This window comes from Lepidochelys kempii, chromosome 7 (genome assembly GCF_965140265.1).
Source record: "Lepidochelys kempii isolate rLepKem1 chromosome 7, rLepKem1.hap2, whole genome shotgun sequence".
In the NCBI taxonomy this organism is placed as follows: domain Eukaryota; kingdom Metazoa; phylum Chordata; order Testudines; family Cheloniidae; genus Lepidochelys; species Lepidochelys kempii.
This window is the reverse complement of record NC_133262.1, coordinates 5,689,946-5,702,531: the sequence shown is the minus strand read 5'-3', so window position 1 is coordinate 5,702,531 and position 12,586 is coordinate 5,689,946. Positions and strand designations below refer to the sequence as shown.

Sequence of the window (12,586 nt, the reverse complement as noted above, 5' to 3'; positions counted from 1 at the left end):
TAGAGTAGCGTCTTCATCAGCTACAAGTTTCTCATTTTAGAAATAAGTGTAACCAACATCTCCCCCTGCACAAATTGTGGTCCGATTAACATCGGTCATTTCTGCCCAGCTGCTCGTCCAGCAGCGCTCACCAGACTTCCTTAAACAGGGCGCCTCCCTCCCCACCTTAAAGTCTTCACGTCACGCCCAGGAATAGAGGCTGTATAGGAAACAAGCAGGAAACTAACCCCATGTATGTAACTCATCTTCACCCCACCTTATACATACTCCTTTCACCAGGGTCACCCAACAATCTTTCCTTAAAAGGTGCCATTTAATCTCCAATACATTTCGCATTATGTTTTTCCAGCTAGGTAGATTTACTTGTGTGAATGTCCCTTCGCCCAGACTATGATTCTTCACGACTTTACATCTGTCCATAACACACAGGAAGACACAGGCTGCCAACTTTCTACGCTCTGGGTTATTTGGGGTTAAAAGAAAGCAGCAACAGCAAGAAAAATAGTGTTCTCTTCATTTAATGAGAAAGATTTAAAGCTAAAATGATGACTAGCAAGACAAAATTATTCTAAAGAATCCTTAACTGCTTCAAGCTATGTCAGCAGCTCCACTGACCAACTGCCCAGTGACACACTGAAATTGAAGGGGCAAAACCCAGAAAAAGCTGAACTTTTAAAATAATCCTAAAAAATAACTACGAATGTATAAAACGGACTGTATTTATTCGATTGATATCGTTTTGCTTTTTACATTCCACTCAGACTACACAATTACAATAGTTTGAACAGATCAATGTCACTTTTGTTTTTACTCAGTTTTATTTCCCAGTTATTCACGCACCAATTATTGGTTGTTCACAAAACTGCTGAGCCCTGGTTTTTGATTCACAGATGTTACTGCCCAACATTTCATTTGTAATATCTTCGTTTTTTGCCTAAGCTAATAGATAATGCCGAGGGGTCTTTAATTAAGTGATCTCACTTGGGTGGTCAAGCAATTAAAAAAATTAATCATGATTAATTGCACTGTTGATCATAGAATACAATTTATTTAAATATTTTTGGATGTTTTCTACTTTTTCAGATATATTGATTTTAATTAAAACACAGAATACAAAGAGTACAGGGCTCACTTTATATTTATTTTTATTACAGATATTTTCACTGTAAAAAACAAAAGAAATCGTATTTTTCAATTCCCAAGTACTGTAGAGCAATCTCTTTATCATGAAAGTTTAACTTACAAATGTAGAATTATGTACAAAAAATAACTGCATTCAAAAATAAAACAATGTGAAACTTTAGAGCCTACAGTCCACTCAGTCCTACGTCAGGCAATCACTCAGACAAACAAACTCGGCTACAATTTGCAGGAGATAATGCTGCCCTCTTCTAGTTTACAATGTCACGTGAATGTGAGAACAGGCACATGGCACTGTTGTAACCGGCATTGCAAGAAATTTACGTGCCAGATTAAGGAACATATGAATCTTTAGTGCATCTTCAACCACCATTCCCAAGGACATATGTCGATGCTGATTACAGGTTCTGCTCGATAACGATTCAGAATAGTGTGGACCAATGCATGTTAATTTTCATCGTCTGAGTCAGATGCCACCAGCAGAAGGCTGATTTTCTTTTTCGATGGTTTGGGTTCTGTAGTTTCCGCATTGGAGTGTTGCACTTTTAAGACTTCTGAAAGAATGCTCCACACCTCATCCTCTCAGATTTTGGATTGCACTTCCGATTCTTAAACCTTTGGTGCTGTATGAATCCTCAGAAATCTCACACTGTACTTTCTTTGCATTTGTTCATTTTAAGAACACTTTTACTGCAGATTTGACAAATCTGCTGGGTCATCATCTGAGACTGTTATAACATGAAATATACGGCAGATTGCAGGTAAAACAGAACAGGAGACATACTATTCTCCTTCAAGGAATTGTCACAAATTTCATTAACGCATTATTTTTTAACGAGCATCATCAGCATGGAAGCATGTTCTCGGGAATGGTGGCCAAAGCATGAAGGGGCATATGAATGTTTATCATATCTGGCACATAAATATCTTGCAATGCCGGCTACAAAAGAGCCATGTGAACGCCTGTTCTCGCTTTCAGGTGACGTTGTAAAGAAGCAGGCAGCAGTATCTCCCGTAAATGTAAACAAACTTTTTTGTCTTAGCGATTGGCTGAACAAGAAGCAGGACTGAGTGGACTTGTAGGTTCTAAAGTTTTACATTGTTTTGTTTTTGAGTGCAGTTATGTAACAACAAAAATCTACATTTGTAAGTTACACTTTCAGGATAAAGAGATTGCACTACAGTACTTGTATGAGGTGAATTGAAAATTACTATATCATTTTTACAGTGCAAATATTTGTAATAAAGATAGTAATACAAATGAGCACTGTACACTTTGTATTCTGTGTTGTAATAGAAATCAATATATTTGAAAATGTAGAAAAACATCCAAAATATTTAATAAATTTCAATTGGTATTCTATTGTCTAACAGTGTGATTGATCGTGATTAATTTTTAAAATCGTGATTAATTTTTTGAGTTAATCACCTGAGTTAACTCCGATTAATCGACAGCCCTAGATACAAACCGTTGGTGAAAAATATTTCTGATTATTAGCAGCTTTATATGCTTGGAAGTAACCATAAGTTCTGCAAAATTAAATTCTTCTATAAACTGACTCCAAAAATATTTTTAAAATTCAGGGTCTTTTTTTTCCCCTGTGAATTAAAATGTTAAAGTAAAATGACCAATTTAAAATCATAGGCACTGATCCTGCAAAGTCTTAGACCACGTCTACATTAGCGAGCTTACAGCAGCACAGCCGTACCAACACAACTGCACCGCTGTAAGATTGCTCATGTAGCAGCTCTATGCCAACGGGAGAGAGCTCTCCCATCAACATAACATGAGCACCGGTAGCTATGTCAGCAGGAGAAGCTCTTCCACCAACATAGCACTCTCCACACCGCTTTTGTCAGAGTAACTTATGACACACTTTTGTCAGAGTACCTTATGCTGCTCAAAGGCGTGTTTTTCATACCCCGTGCGACATACTGTAACTTATACCACCGAAAGTGGCAACGTAGACAAGCCCTCAATCACATGCTTAGTCCCATTGACTTTAATCTGATTATTTACACTGCATAGAGTTAAACAGGTGTGTAAATCTTTGCAAGACTGGGGCCATGTACTATAAACGAATTTACTTACCTGTTACTTACAACATCTTAGACCCTAATCTTAACATGCTTAACTTTAACTGCAGTGAGTAGTGCCAATGAAGTCCTGGAGCTCGCACGCAAACACTGAAGCACATGCATAACGTTCACTTATGTTGTCTTACCGAAGACAGTAGGACTACTCGTGTGAGCAATGGTACACACACATGCTTAAGTGTTTCCAGGACTGGAACTTTAGATTATTAAATGTTAAAGAATTTTAAGAATCCAATTTACCAGTCACCACTTATGCTCTTTATAAGCCTATTGTCCACATCAAATGAGTGAATAAAGTTTGTGGACAACACCTAGCTCAGAGGAGTTGTAAGCAAGGTCTTTGATAAATTTGAGAACTAGTCTGAAATCAACAAAATAAAATATAGGCAAGTGAAAAGTACTACAGTTAGAAAGGAAAAGTCAAAGGCACAAATGCAATATGGATAATAACTGGCTAGGCAGTAATATAGAAAAAAAGGATCTAGAGGTTATAGTGCATCACAAATTGAACATAAGTCAACAATGTGATGCAGTTGCAAAAAAGACTAACATTCTGGGGTGTATTAACCAGCGTGTCCCAAATAAAACACAGGAGGTAACTGTTCTTCTCTACTTGGCACTGGCCTCAACTGCAGAATTGTGTCTAGTTTTGGGTGCCACTCTTTAAGAAAGATGTGGACAAATTGGAGGAAGTCCAGAAGACAGCAACAAAAATGATAAAGAGTATAAAAACCTGACCTATAAAGCAAAGGTTAAAAAAACCTGGATATGCTTGGTCTTCAGAAAAGAAGACTGAGGGGGGACCTGATAACAGTCTTCAAATATATTAAGTATTGTTGTGAACAGGATGGTGATCAATTGTTCACCATATCCACTGAATGTAGGACAAGAAGAAATGGGCTTAATCTGCAGTAGGAAAACTTTCTAACTGAGGCTAGTTAAGTACTGGAATAGGTTACCAAGGGAGGTTGTGGAATCCCCATCACGGGGAGTTTTTTAAAAACAGGTTAGACAAACACCTGTTAGAGATGGTCTAAGTATACCATCCTGGCGGTATTCCACCTCTGACGGTCCTGCCAGGGTCAGAGGTGGAATAGATAACCTCTGGAAGTTCCTTCAAGTCCTACATTTCTATGATTCTATATTAGCAGGTCACATTCAAAACTGATATCTCATCACAAACTTAATACAGAATGTTGAGAAAGTCTTTCTTTCCTATTGGTTACTCTACTAGCATTTAACTCCTAAGAAAAGACGGGTACTACAAACAGTGAAAGCACACTGAGCTTTAGAGGACAAACAGCAATAGTGACCTCTGACTTGGATTTCTTCAGCCGTGTTAACTCAGGCTGGTAGTTCTTCCAACTGGGCCCCAATTCAGCAAACATAAACTTTATGGCCAAGAGTAGTTCCCAAATTGATGGAACTACTTGTGGTAGTAAAGTTAAGCACATGCATAAGTATTTACAGGATTGGGGCCCTGGTCATTAACTGCCAGCAAACGCTCAATCTGGAGAACAATACTGTTTAAGCAACTACCCAACAGTGGTTTTCTATAATATGTAAAATGCATACATTACACTCAACATTAAGTCTGTGACATAAGCAAAAAAGCAAGGGATTCAGGTGGTAATAGATCTCAAATTCTTTCTTGAATGATGCAAAACTCTTCTTCCTGCTATAGTATCCAGGTGGGAGAAGACCCTACTGGCTTCTCTCAGGTTCACAGGGAACCTAACACCACATCATTACTGAGCTCAAATTCTTGTATATCTAGGGAAAGTATAATTCTGTCTTTTAAGTCTTGATGTTGAATGTTTCTGAGACTTGTGTCACAGCCCTTATTTGCTAACATAGTTCTGGCTTGTTATGGAGGAAGCTGTCACTGCAGTAACAGGAACAGAGGAAACTTGATCCAAAACTACCCCAACCTAAAGGCCATGTTTCCTTAAGTCATGTCTACGCTACAAAATTAAGTTGACCTAACTTATGTAGGCATACAGCTGCTACAGTAATTACATCGCTTTTTCTTGTCTACATTTTGCTCCTTGTGTCAGCAGGGCACATCCCCACCAATGCCTGTATTGACTGTACTGTCAGTGTGGGGCACTGTGGGAAGGCTCCTGAAAACCAGTAACAGTTGACATGAGCAACACAATGTCTATATCGACACTACATCGACCATGACTCTACGCCACTCTTGGAGGTGGAGGCATTAAGTTGGTGTAGTGGAGCACTTATGTTGCTGGGAGCCAAATTTAAGTATAGTCACTTCCTTAGTTAGGTCAACGTAAGCTGACTTGCGTCGACCTAATTCTCTACTGTAGACCAGATCTTAGCCATCTGCAGCAGTTTGCCTTCATAAAGGCTTTTCCACCATAAAAATGACAGTCTAATACTGACACCCTCTTTCTACTTCTAAACCCTTACAACAAACGTCCCAAACCAAAAATCCTACCCCCAAGCAGAGTTTTTATCCCAAGAAGGGAGAAGTGACAGAGATTCCATGAAGTCCACTAAGGATTTCACTATTGTTATTTGATGTTCTCAGACACTACAGTGATGAGAAACAGGATAAAACAGAGAGAGAGAGAGATCCCACCAATGACTGAATAGCACAGCCACTGCAATATGGTATTATGGTGATTTGTTTTTAAACAACATTTCTCTCTTTTCAATGCCTCATAGAAGTATAAAATTTACCATAATGAACTGCAATGGTTTTATTGATGACGCTACAGGCTATCATCAATAAATAGTGAGCTTTTAGAACAAGGAGACGTAATTTGTCATATAAATACACAAAGAATTTATGGAATACAATCTATGCTTGTTAGTGAATTTTAGACCTTAATACTCAGTTTAGTACCATTTTCTGATATGCTTCTCCTTTTCACCAACCCTTCTTCCAAACCAATTAAAGCTCCCAGCTTTTTGAATACTATATGTTGGGTTGGACAGTTCTCTCTTGGCCTCCTTCATTTGCTGAACGGGGGCTCACACCATGCACCTTTTAGCAGAGAAGGAAATGGCAGTTGAGGGGAGGAGGATAGAAGCATGAATAATAGCACAAGAACTCTGGCATCAGATGAAATGTTGCTTAATCTTTACAAGTTGCTGTAAATGACTTAAAAGAAAACTAAGAGAAGATAGAAATATGGGACCAAATTAGTCTCATGTGTAAACAAATGCAACTCTGTTAAAGTCACTGGCATTGTGTCCCACTCACATTGTGCTGAATTTGGTGCACTCTTGATAAAAAACTTAGGATACAAGAGATCTTAGAAGTACTCCTTTCAGGGTTGAGAGCACAGTACAGGCTGTATGCTAATTTACCTTTTGGCCTCTCGAGATTGCTAGTTAGTGCTAATTGTGACAGTTTTTGTGATGAGCACTCCTGTACACTAGGAAATACACAGATACATTTCTTGTAGAACATCGAACAGTCAGTAGATGGTAATCTTTGGGCATTACCAGCCTGTACAAAACCTGAACTAGTGACTGCTTGCCAGTCCTTTGACCACCACCTTAGTGCGTACCAAGAGTGTTTTAAAAGCAAGGTGACCTCAAAGTCCAAATTTAGCGATATTAGTATTACTATCCTTCATGTCAACATTTGCTTGGTTTCTCATTAGTAGGCAGATTCTTAGCATGACAGACTCACTTACTGATGTCCTAGTTCATAGTCACAAGCATGGTAATAAATAAGGTTTCTTTTTTTTTTTTTTTTTGAACATTTTGGAGGGAGATAAAACAGTTTAGCCAAAAGTAAAAAAAAAAAAAAAAAAAAAGACAATTTTGAAACAAAATTACACGATGAACTAGCCCTTAAAAATGAACCAATACATTTGCCTATTTATCTGTTTAAAATGTTGACAAAGGTCCAGTTATTTAAACATGGTTACTGCTTTAAAATGGCTTGTGCCAATCAGTTAGACATACACATTTTTATTTATTTATTTATTGTTAACAGATCCATATATGTTGGTTGTCCTCTTTCTTGCTACTGTCTACTCTTTACACCTTGTTATTACCCGCCCCCCTCAATCAACAATGTTTTTGCTATATAGGATCCCGAGCGGGCCTAATTCTGCATGCTGGATCTCAGGCTGGCTTTTACTATACTGTTTTGAAACATTTTTCCAGTATGTCATGAATACATCAGTATTCCAGCAGAGGGAGAAGAGTGGCAGCAGAAAGAGCAATTCATCAGTTCAATGGACAAGATTACTGACTGTCAAATCAGAAACTAGGAATAATAAAGTCAGATGAGAAACTGATTTTATGGGAGCTGTAGATGGAGTGATAATTTTCTCTTTCGTGGCTTGAGCAGACCAAATGTATATACTACAAGATGAGAAAATTACCATTCTTGCACATGCGTTACTTGTTTTTCTTTCCTGAATCACTCAAGTATCATTGTTTTGAAGTATAAAAATAGTTTTGGGCAGTACTAAAAAAAGATCTGTCAATGGTTTGGGTGCGGGGGGATAATTTTGAATGCATAAATGGGGTTTGAAAAACTCACTTGCTGGGGTGATAAGGAATTTGAAACAAAAAAATCAAGTGGGCATACTGGGGCTAGGGAGCAGAGCAGCCTGAGCAAAAGGGAAAGCCTAGGAGATGAATGATGCAGGAGTCAATATTCCTTTAAGAGAAAGGGAAGGGGGACCAGTTATACCGCTAATATTTTCCTGGAGGAGGGGGCTTTACTGATGAAGCAGAGCAGACCAGGGGCTGCTGTTATTTTAGGTAGAACAGGATGCAGAAAGGAGCCTGTGGGCGGATGGGTGAACTTGTCGGGGGAAAGAGATGTATAAAAGAGAGAAAGGGTGGGCATGAAGGGTGCGTGAGAAAGCAAATGAGGGGGCGTTAAATACAGATGCATAGACAGAGAAAGATAGATCTTTGCAATAGATCTTTGCCGCATCTACAATGTGTAGGGAAAAAAGATGCACCTTGGAATTTCTAAACATATAGACACCAATTTCCTAACTCAAAAAGTGTTGCAATCAACATGGAAGAATTCTTTATTAGACCTTCTCCTAACAGATAAAGAGGAATTGCTCACAGAACTAAAAATTAATGATAGTTTCGTTACAAGTGATCATGACTTGATCACTTTTATAATGTGCAAGCAGGATAAAGACCAAACTAGTAATATATATTACTAGTTTGTGTGTGTATATATATATATATATATATATATACACACACACACACACACACACACTTACTTGACGCTTTAATGGCTTTAATTTCACAAAGCTGAAAATAATTATGAGCCAAATCAGCTGGCAGGAAAAATTTAATCAGAATAAATGTGAATGATAATTGGGCATAATTTAAGAACCCCTTACTAACGTACCCAAAAAGCCACGATCGAGGAAGAAGACTGTACTGATTAAAAAAATGATCTGGTTTAGAAGGGAAGCGAAGGCAGCTGTAAAAAATAAAAAGGTAATATATAACAGATGGAAAAAAGGGGAAATTGATAGTAATGAATGTAAATCAGAAGATAGGAATTGTAGAAAACTGATAACGGAATCCAAGGGACACAAGTAGAAGTCTATTGCTAATAGAGCTAAGGACAGAGTCTTTTAACTATATTAGGAATAAAAAGAATCCTGACAATGGTATTGGGCCAATACTATATGGATCAATAATGCAGAAAAGGCAAAAGTGTTCAATAACTATTTCTGTTCTGTATGGGCGGGGGTCAGGGGAAACAGATGATACTGTTTCATCGTATGTGATAACAACACTTTCTATCCAGCTTGTATCTCTGGAGGTTGTTAAGCACAAACTGCTGAAGTTAGACATTTTTAAACCAGAAGGGCCACATAACTTGCATCCAAAAGTTTTAAAAGAGCTCACTGGACAGTTAAATGTTGATTTTCAATCAATCCTGGAACACGGGGAAGTTCCAGAAAACCGGAAAAATGCTTATGTGCCCATTTGTTAAAAGGGTAAACAAGATAACCTGGATAATTATAGGCACATCAGCCAGACATTGATCCCAAGCAAGACAATGGAGCGGCTGATATGGGACTCAATTAATAAACAATTAAAGGAGGATAATATAATTAATACTGATCACCATGGGTTGATGGAAACTAGATCCTGTCAAACTAACTTGATATTTTTTTTAAATGAAATTACAATAAGGGTAAGGGTAGTAGCGTTGATGTAATATATTTAGGCTTCTGTAAGGTGTTGACTTAGTATCACATGAAATTTTGATTACAAAACAAGGCAGACATTCAATGAATTAAAAACTGACTAACTGATAGGTCTTAAAATGTAACTGTAAACGGGGAGTCCTCATCAAGCAAGTGTATTTCCAGAGAGGTCTGCAGGGGTCAATCTTTGGCCCTATTCTATTTAACATTTTTATCAATTACCTGGAAGAAAACATAATATCATTGCTGATAAATTTTGCAGACACATAAATTGGGGGAGTGGTAAATAACGAAGAGGTCAGGTCACTGATTCAGAGCAATTTGGAATCACTTAGTAAACTGGGTACAAGCAAACAATCTGCATTTTAATACGGATAGATGTAAATATATACATCTAGAAACAAAGAAAGTAGGCCATACTTACAAGATGGGGGAATCTCTCCTGGGAAGCAGAGACTCTGAAAAAGATTCAGGGGTTGTGGTGGATAATCAGCTCAACATGAGCTCCCAATATGACACTGTGGCCAAAAGAGATAATGCAAGCCTTGGATGAATAAAAAAGGGGAATCTCAAGTAGGAGTACAGAGGTTATTTTAGCTCTGTAGTTGGTACAGGAGTGACCACTGCTGGAATACTTAGTCCAATTCTGGGGCCCACAATTCAAGAAGGATGTTGACAAACTGGAGAAGGTTCACAGAAGAGTCATGAGAATGATTATAGGATTAGAAAATATGACTGATAGTAATAGACTTAAGGAGATCCATTAAGGAGATCCATTTATTTATCTTGACAGAAGGTTAAAGGATGATTTCTGTAATAATCGTAAAAAAATTAAAAGCATAAAAAAGCTGGTTTGAACAGGAAAAATTAACTTAAGTAGTCTCAGCTCTTCAAATTTGTGCATAAAAGGCAAATAGAATAAATCCATCGTATTTTTAAGTTGTTTCACCATATCAAAGAAAAATACACACAAACAAGTAAAACACAATTGAAGGGGTAAAGGAGAGAAAAATTTAAGGGAGACCAGAGGATACTATCTCAAGGAATTTTGCTCCACATCATAAAATAATGCTGTTTTACCCAAGACTATATGAATATAGATAAACTGAAATTTGATCGTCAAAAAAACCAGTTAGCATCTCCCAAAGTATATCAAACACATAGATAAAAGACTCTTCTTACACAAAACCCTACTCATTCAAGTTACTTTCATATCCCCTATCTCATTGAGATAAATGAAGTCTGACTGAATGTTTGAGGTTTGACTGGTTTGCACAGAGAGCTTATTCTGGCTGTTTGGAAGGTCTCTTTACTTTTCACTGAAACCTGCATTTAACACCTGCATCTTATCAAAACATCACCAAGCTGAGTCTGGTAGCACTTCAGTCTTGCTTTGCAACCCTGTGAATATCCTGTTCTTCATGTTTCTCACATCTGAACTATGAGAATACGTTTAAGAAAAAAATATATAGGTAAGTATGTCACAGTACCTTTAAAGTATGGTAAAACTCTGGGTTGATTTATCAGTTGATCGTCATCTGTTTGGATTGTGGAAGCTCTCTCTGACTTACAGTCGTTTAACTCTGAAATGAAATAAAAATATATGACTACTACAATAATAGGAAATTTGCAATCTTATTTAGCTGACATTCCATAATTGCAATTTTTGCCTTGAAATATTAAAGTGCTCTAATACAATGCATTTTACCTATTTTACACCAGAGATTTAGTTTTTACAGTGAATTTAAATGTTAATATATATTGTAAACAGAGAATGTAATTCAGCATAACATGCACAACACATCTTTCAATGATAACCCACCAATTTCAGAACTAATATTTATTTAAAAATGCACCAATTTAAGTCTCAACCATCACACCAATAATATTAATTTAGATTAAAAATGTCTGTATCTAATTTAGATTCTAATCTTGCAATTAGGTGCATTGGTGTGGACTCTTATAAACATACAGAATCTGCTCCTATGTGTCTACAACAGTTGTTCTCAAACTTTTGTACTGGTGACCCCTTTCACACTGCAAGCCTTTGAGTGTGACACCCCCCGCCCCCTTATAAATTAACAACACTTTTAAATATATTTAATACTATTTTAAATGCTGGATGCAAAGCAGGGTTTGGGGTGGAGGCTGACAGCTAGCGAGCCCCCATGTAATAACCTCATGACCCCCTGAGGGGTCCCGACCCCCAGTTTGAGAACCCCTGGTCTACAGGTTCAGGGCCTTAGCAACTGTTTTTACACAAGATTTTTTTCCCTCCACAGTGCAGCTCCACCAACGGTAGCAAAGAACGGCCATTTGTGTACACTGGCCAACAGCATTTTTACCACCGTGGCATGTAACTCAGGTGCCCCATGGTGATAATTTACATGTAACATTGTTCATTATTTCACCACTGACAAATTATGTAAAAGAATGAGAGAGAGAAGCATATTAAGGCCTTATTTACATTAATCTGTTTTTAAACCAGATAATTAAACCAGTGCAAGTCTCTGCATTGACACACTTGTTTTGTTTTAAGTTATAGAAATGTAGCTACTTACAGAGAGAGCTAGCTTCCAGTAACCCTCTCTGGTGCCCATTGTGAAAGGCAGTATAGGCACCCACAATATTACTTTTCTCTTTTGTATCTGCTAGGCCAGCCTTTTTGGTTTGTATCTGCACACTGCCTAACACAATTAGGCTGGGCCCTCTAGGAACTATCATAATATAAATAATGGAATTTTATTAGGAAATAGAGAACCCTCTGCATGTAGATCTCCTCTACTCTATGTTGAAGGTTGCCTAGACGGACAAAAGAAAAAAAGTAATGTAGCCAGAAACTGTATTACCTTTCAGAATGTTCTATGGAGCAGAGACTTTTTGCCTTCTGCTTGCCTCATCAATAACCCATACACTTTTATGTAGAATAGAGTAGTTCTGCATGCAGAGGGCCCTCTATTTCCTAACAAAATTATATCATTTATATTGTGGTAGCACTTAGAAAGCCCAGGCTCTTTGTGCTAGGTACTATGGAAATATGAACCAAAAAAAGTCTATCCCCCAAAGAGCATACAAGCTTGTCTCCACTTACCGGGGGATTGACGCATGGCAATCGATCCACCGGGGGTCGATTTGGTGGGTCTAGTGAAGACCCGCTAAATCGACCA

At 37.7% G+C, this 12,586-nt stretch overlaps 1 protein-coding gene across 5 annotated transcripts in view; it reads right to left on the bottom strand.

Annotated features, from left to right (window-relative positions):
- Window positions 1-12,586, bottom strand: part of ATXN7 (ataxin 7) — a 127,556-nt gene that overhangs the window by 89,791 nt on the left and 25,179 nt on the right. For all 5 annotated transcript variants that reach the window (XM_073350988.1, XM_073350990.1, XM_073350986.1 and 2 more), the window contains exon 2: window positions 10,910-11,002. The gene's annotated coding sequence lies outside the window, so the exon portion shown is untranslated. The remainder of the gene's footprint in view (window positions 1-10,909; window positions 11,003-12,586) is intronic.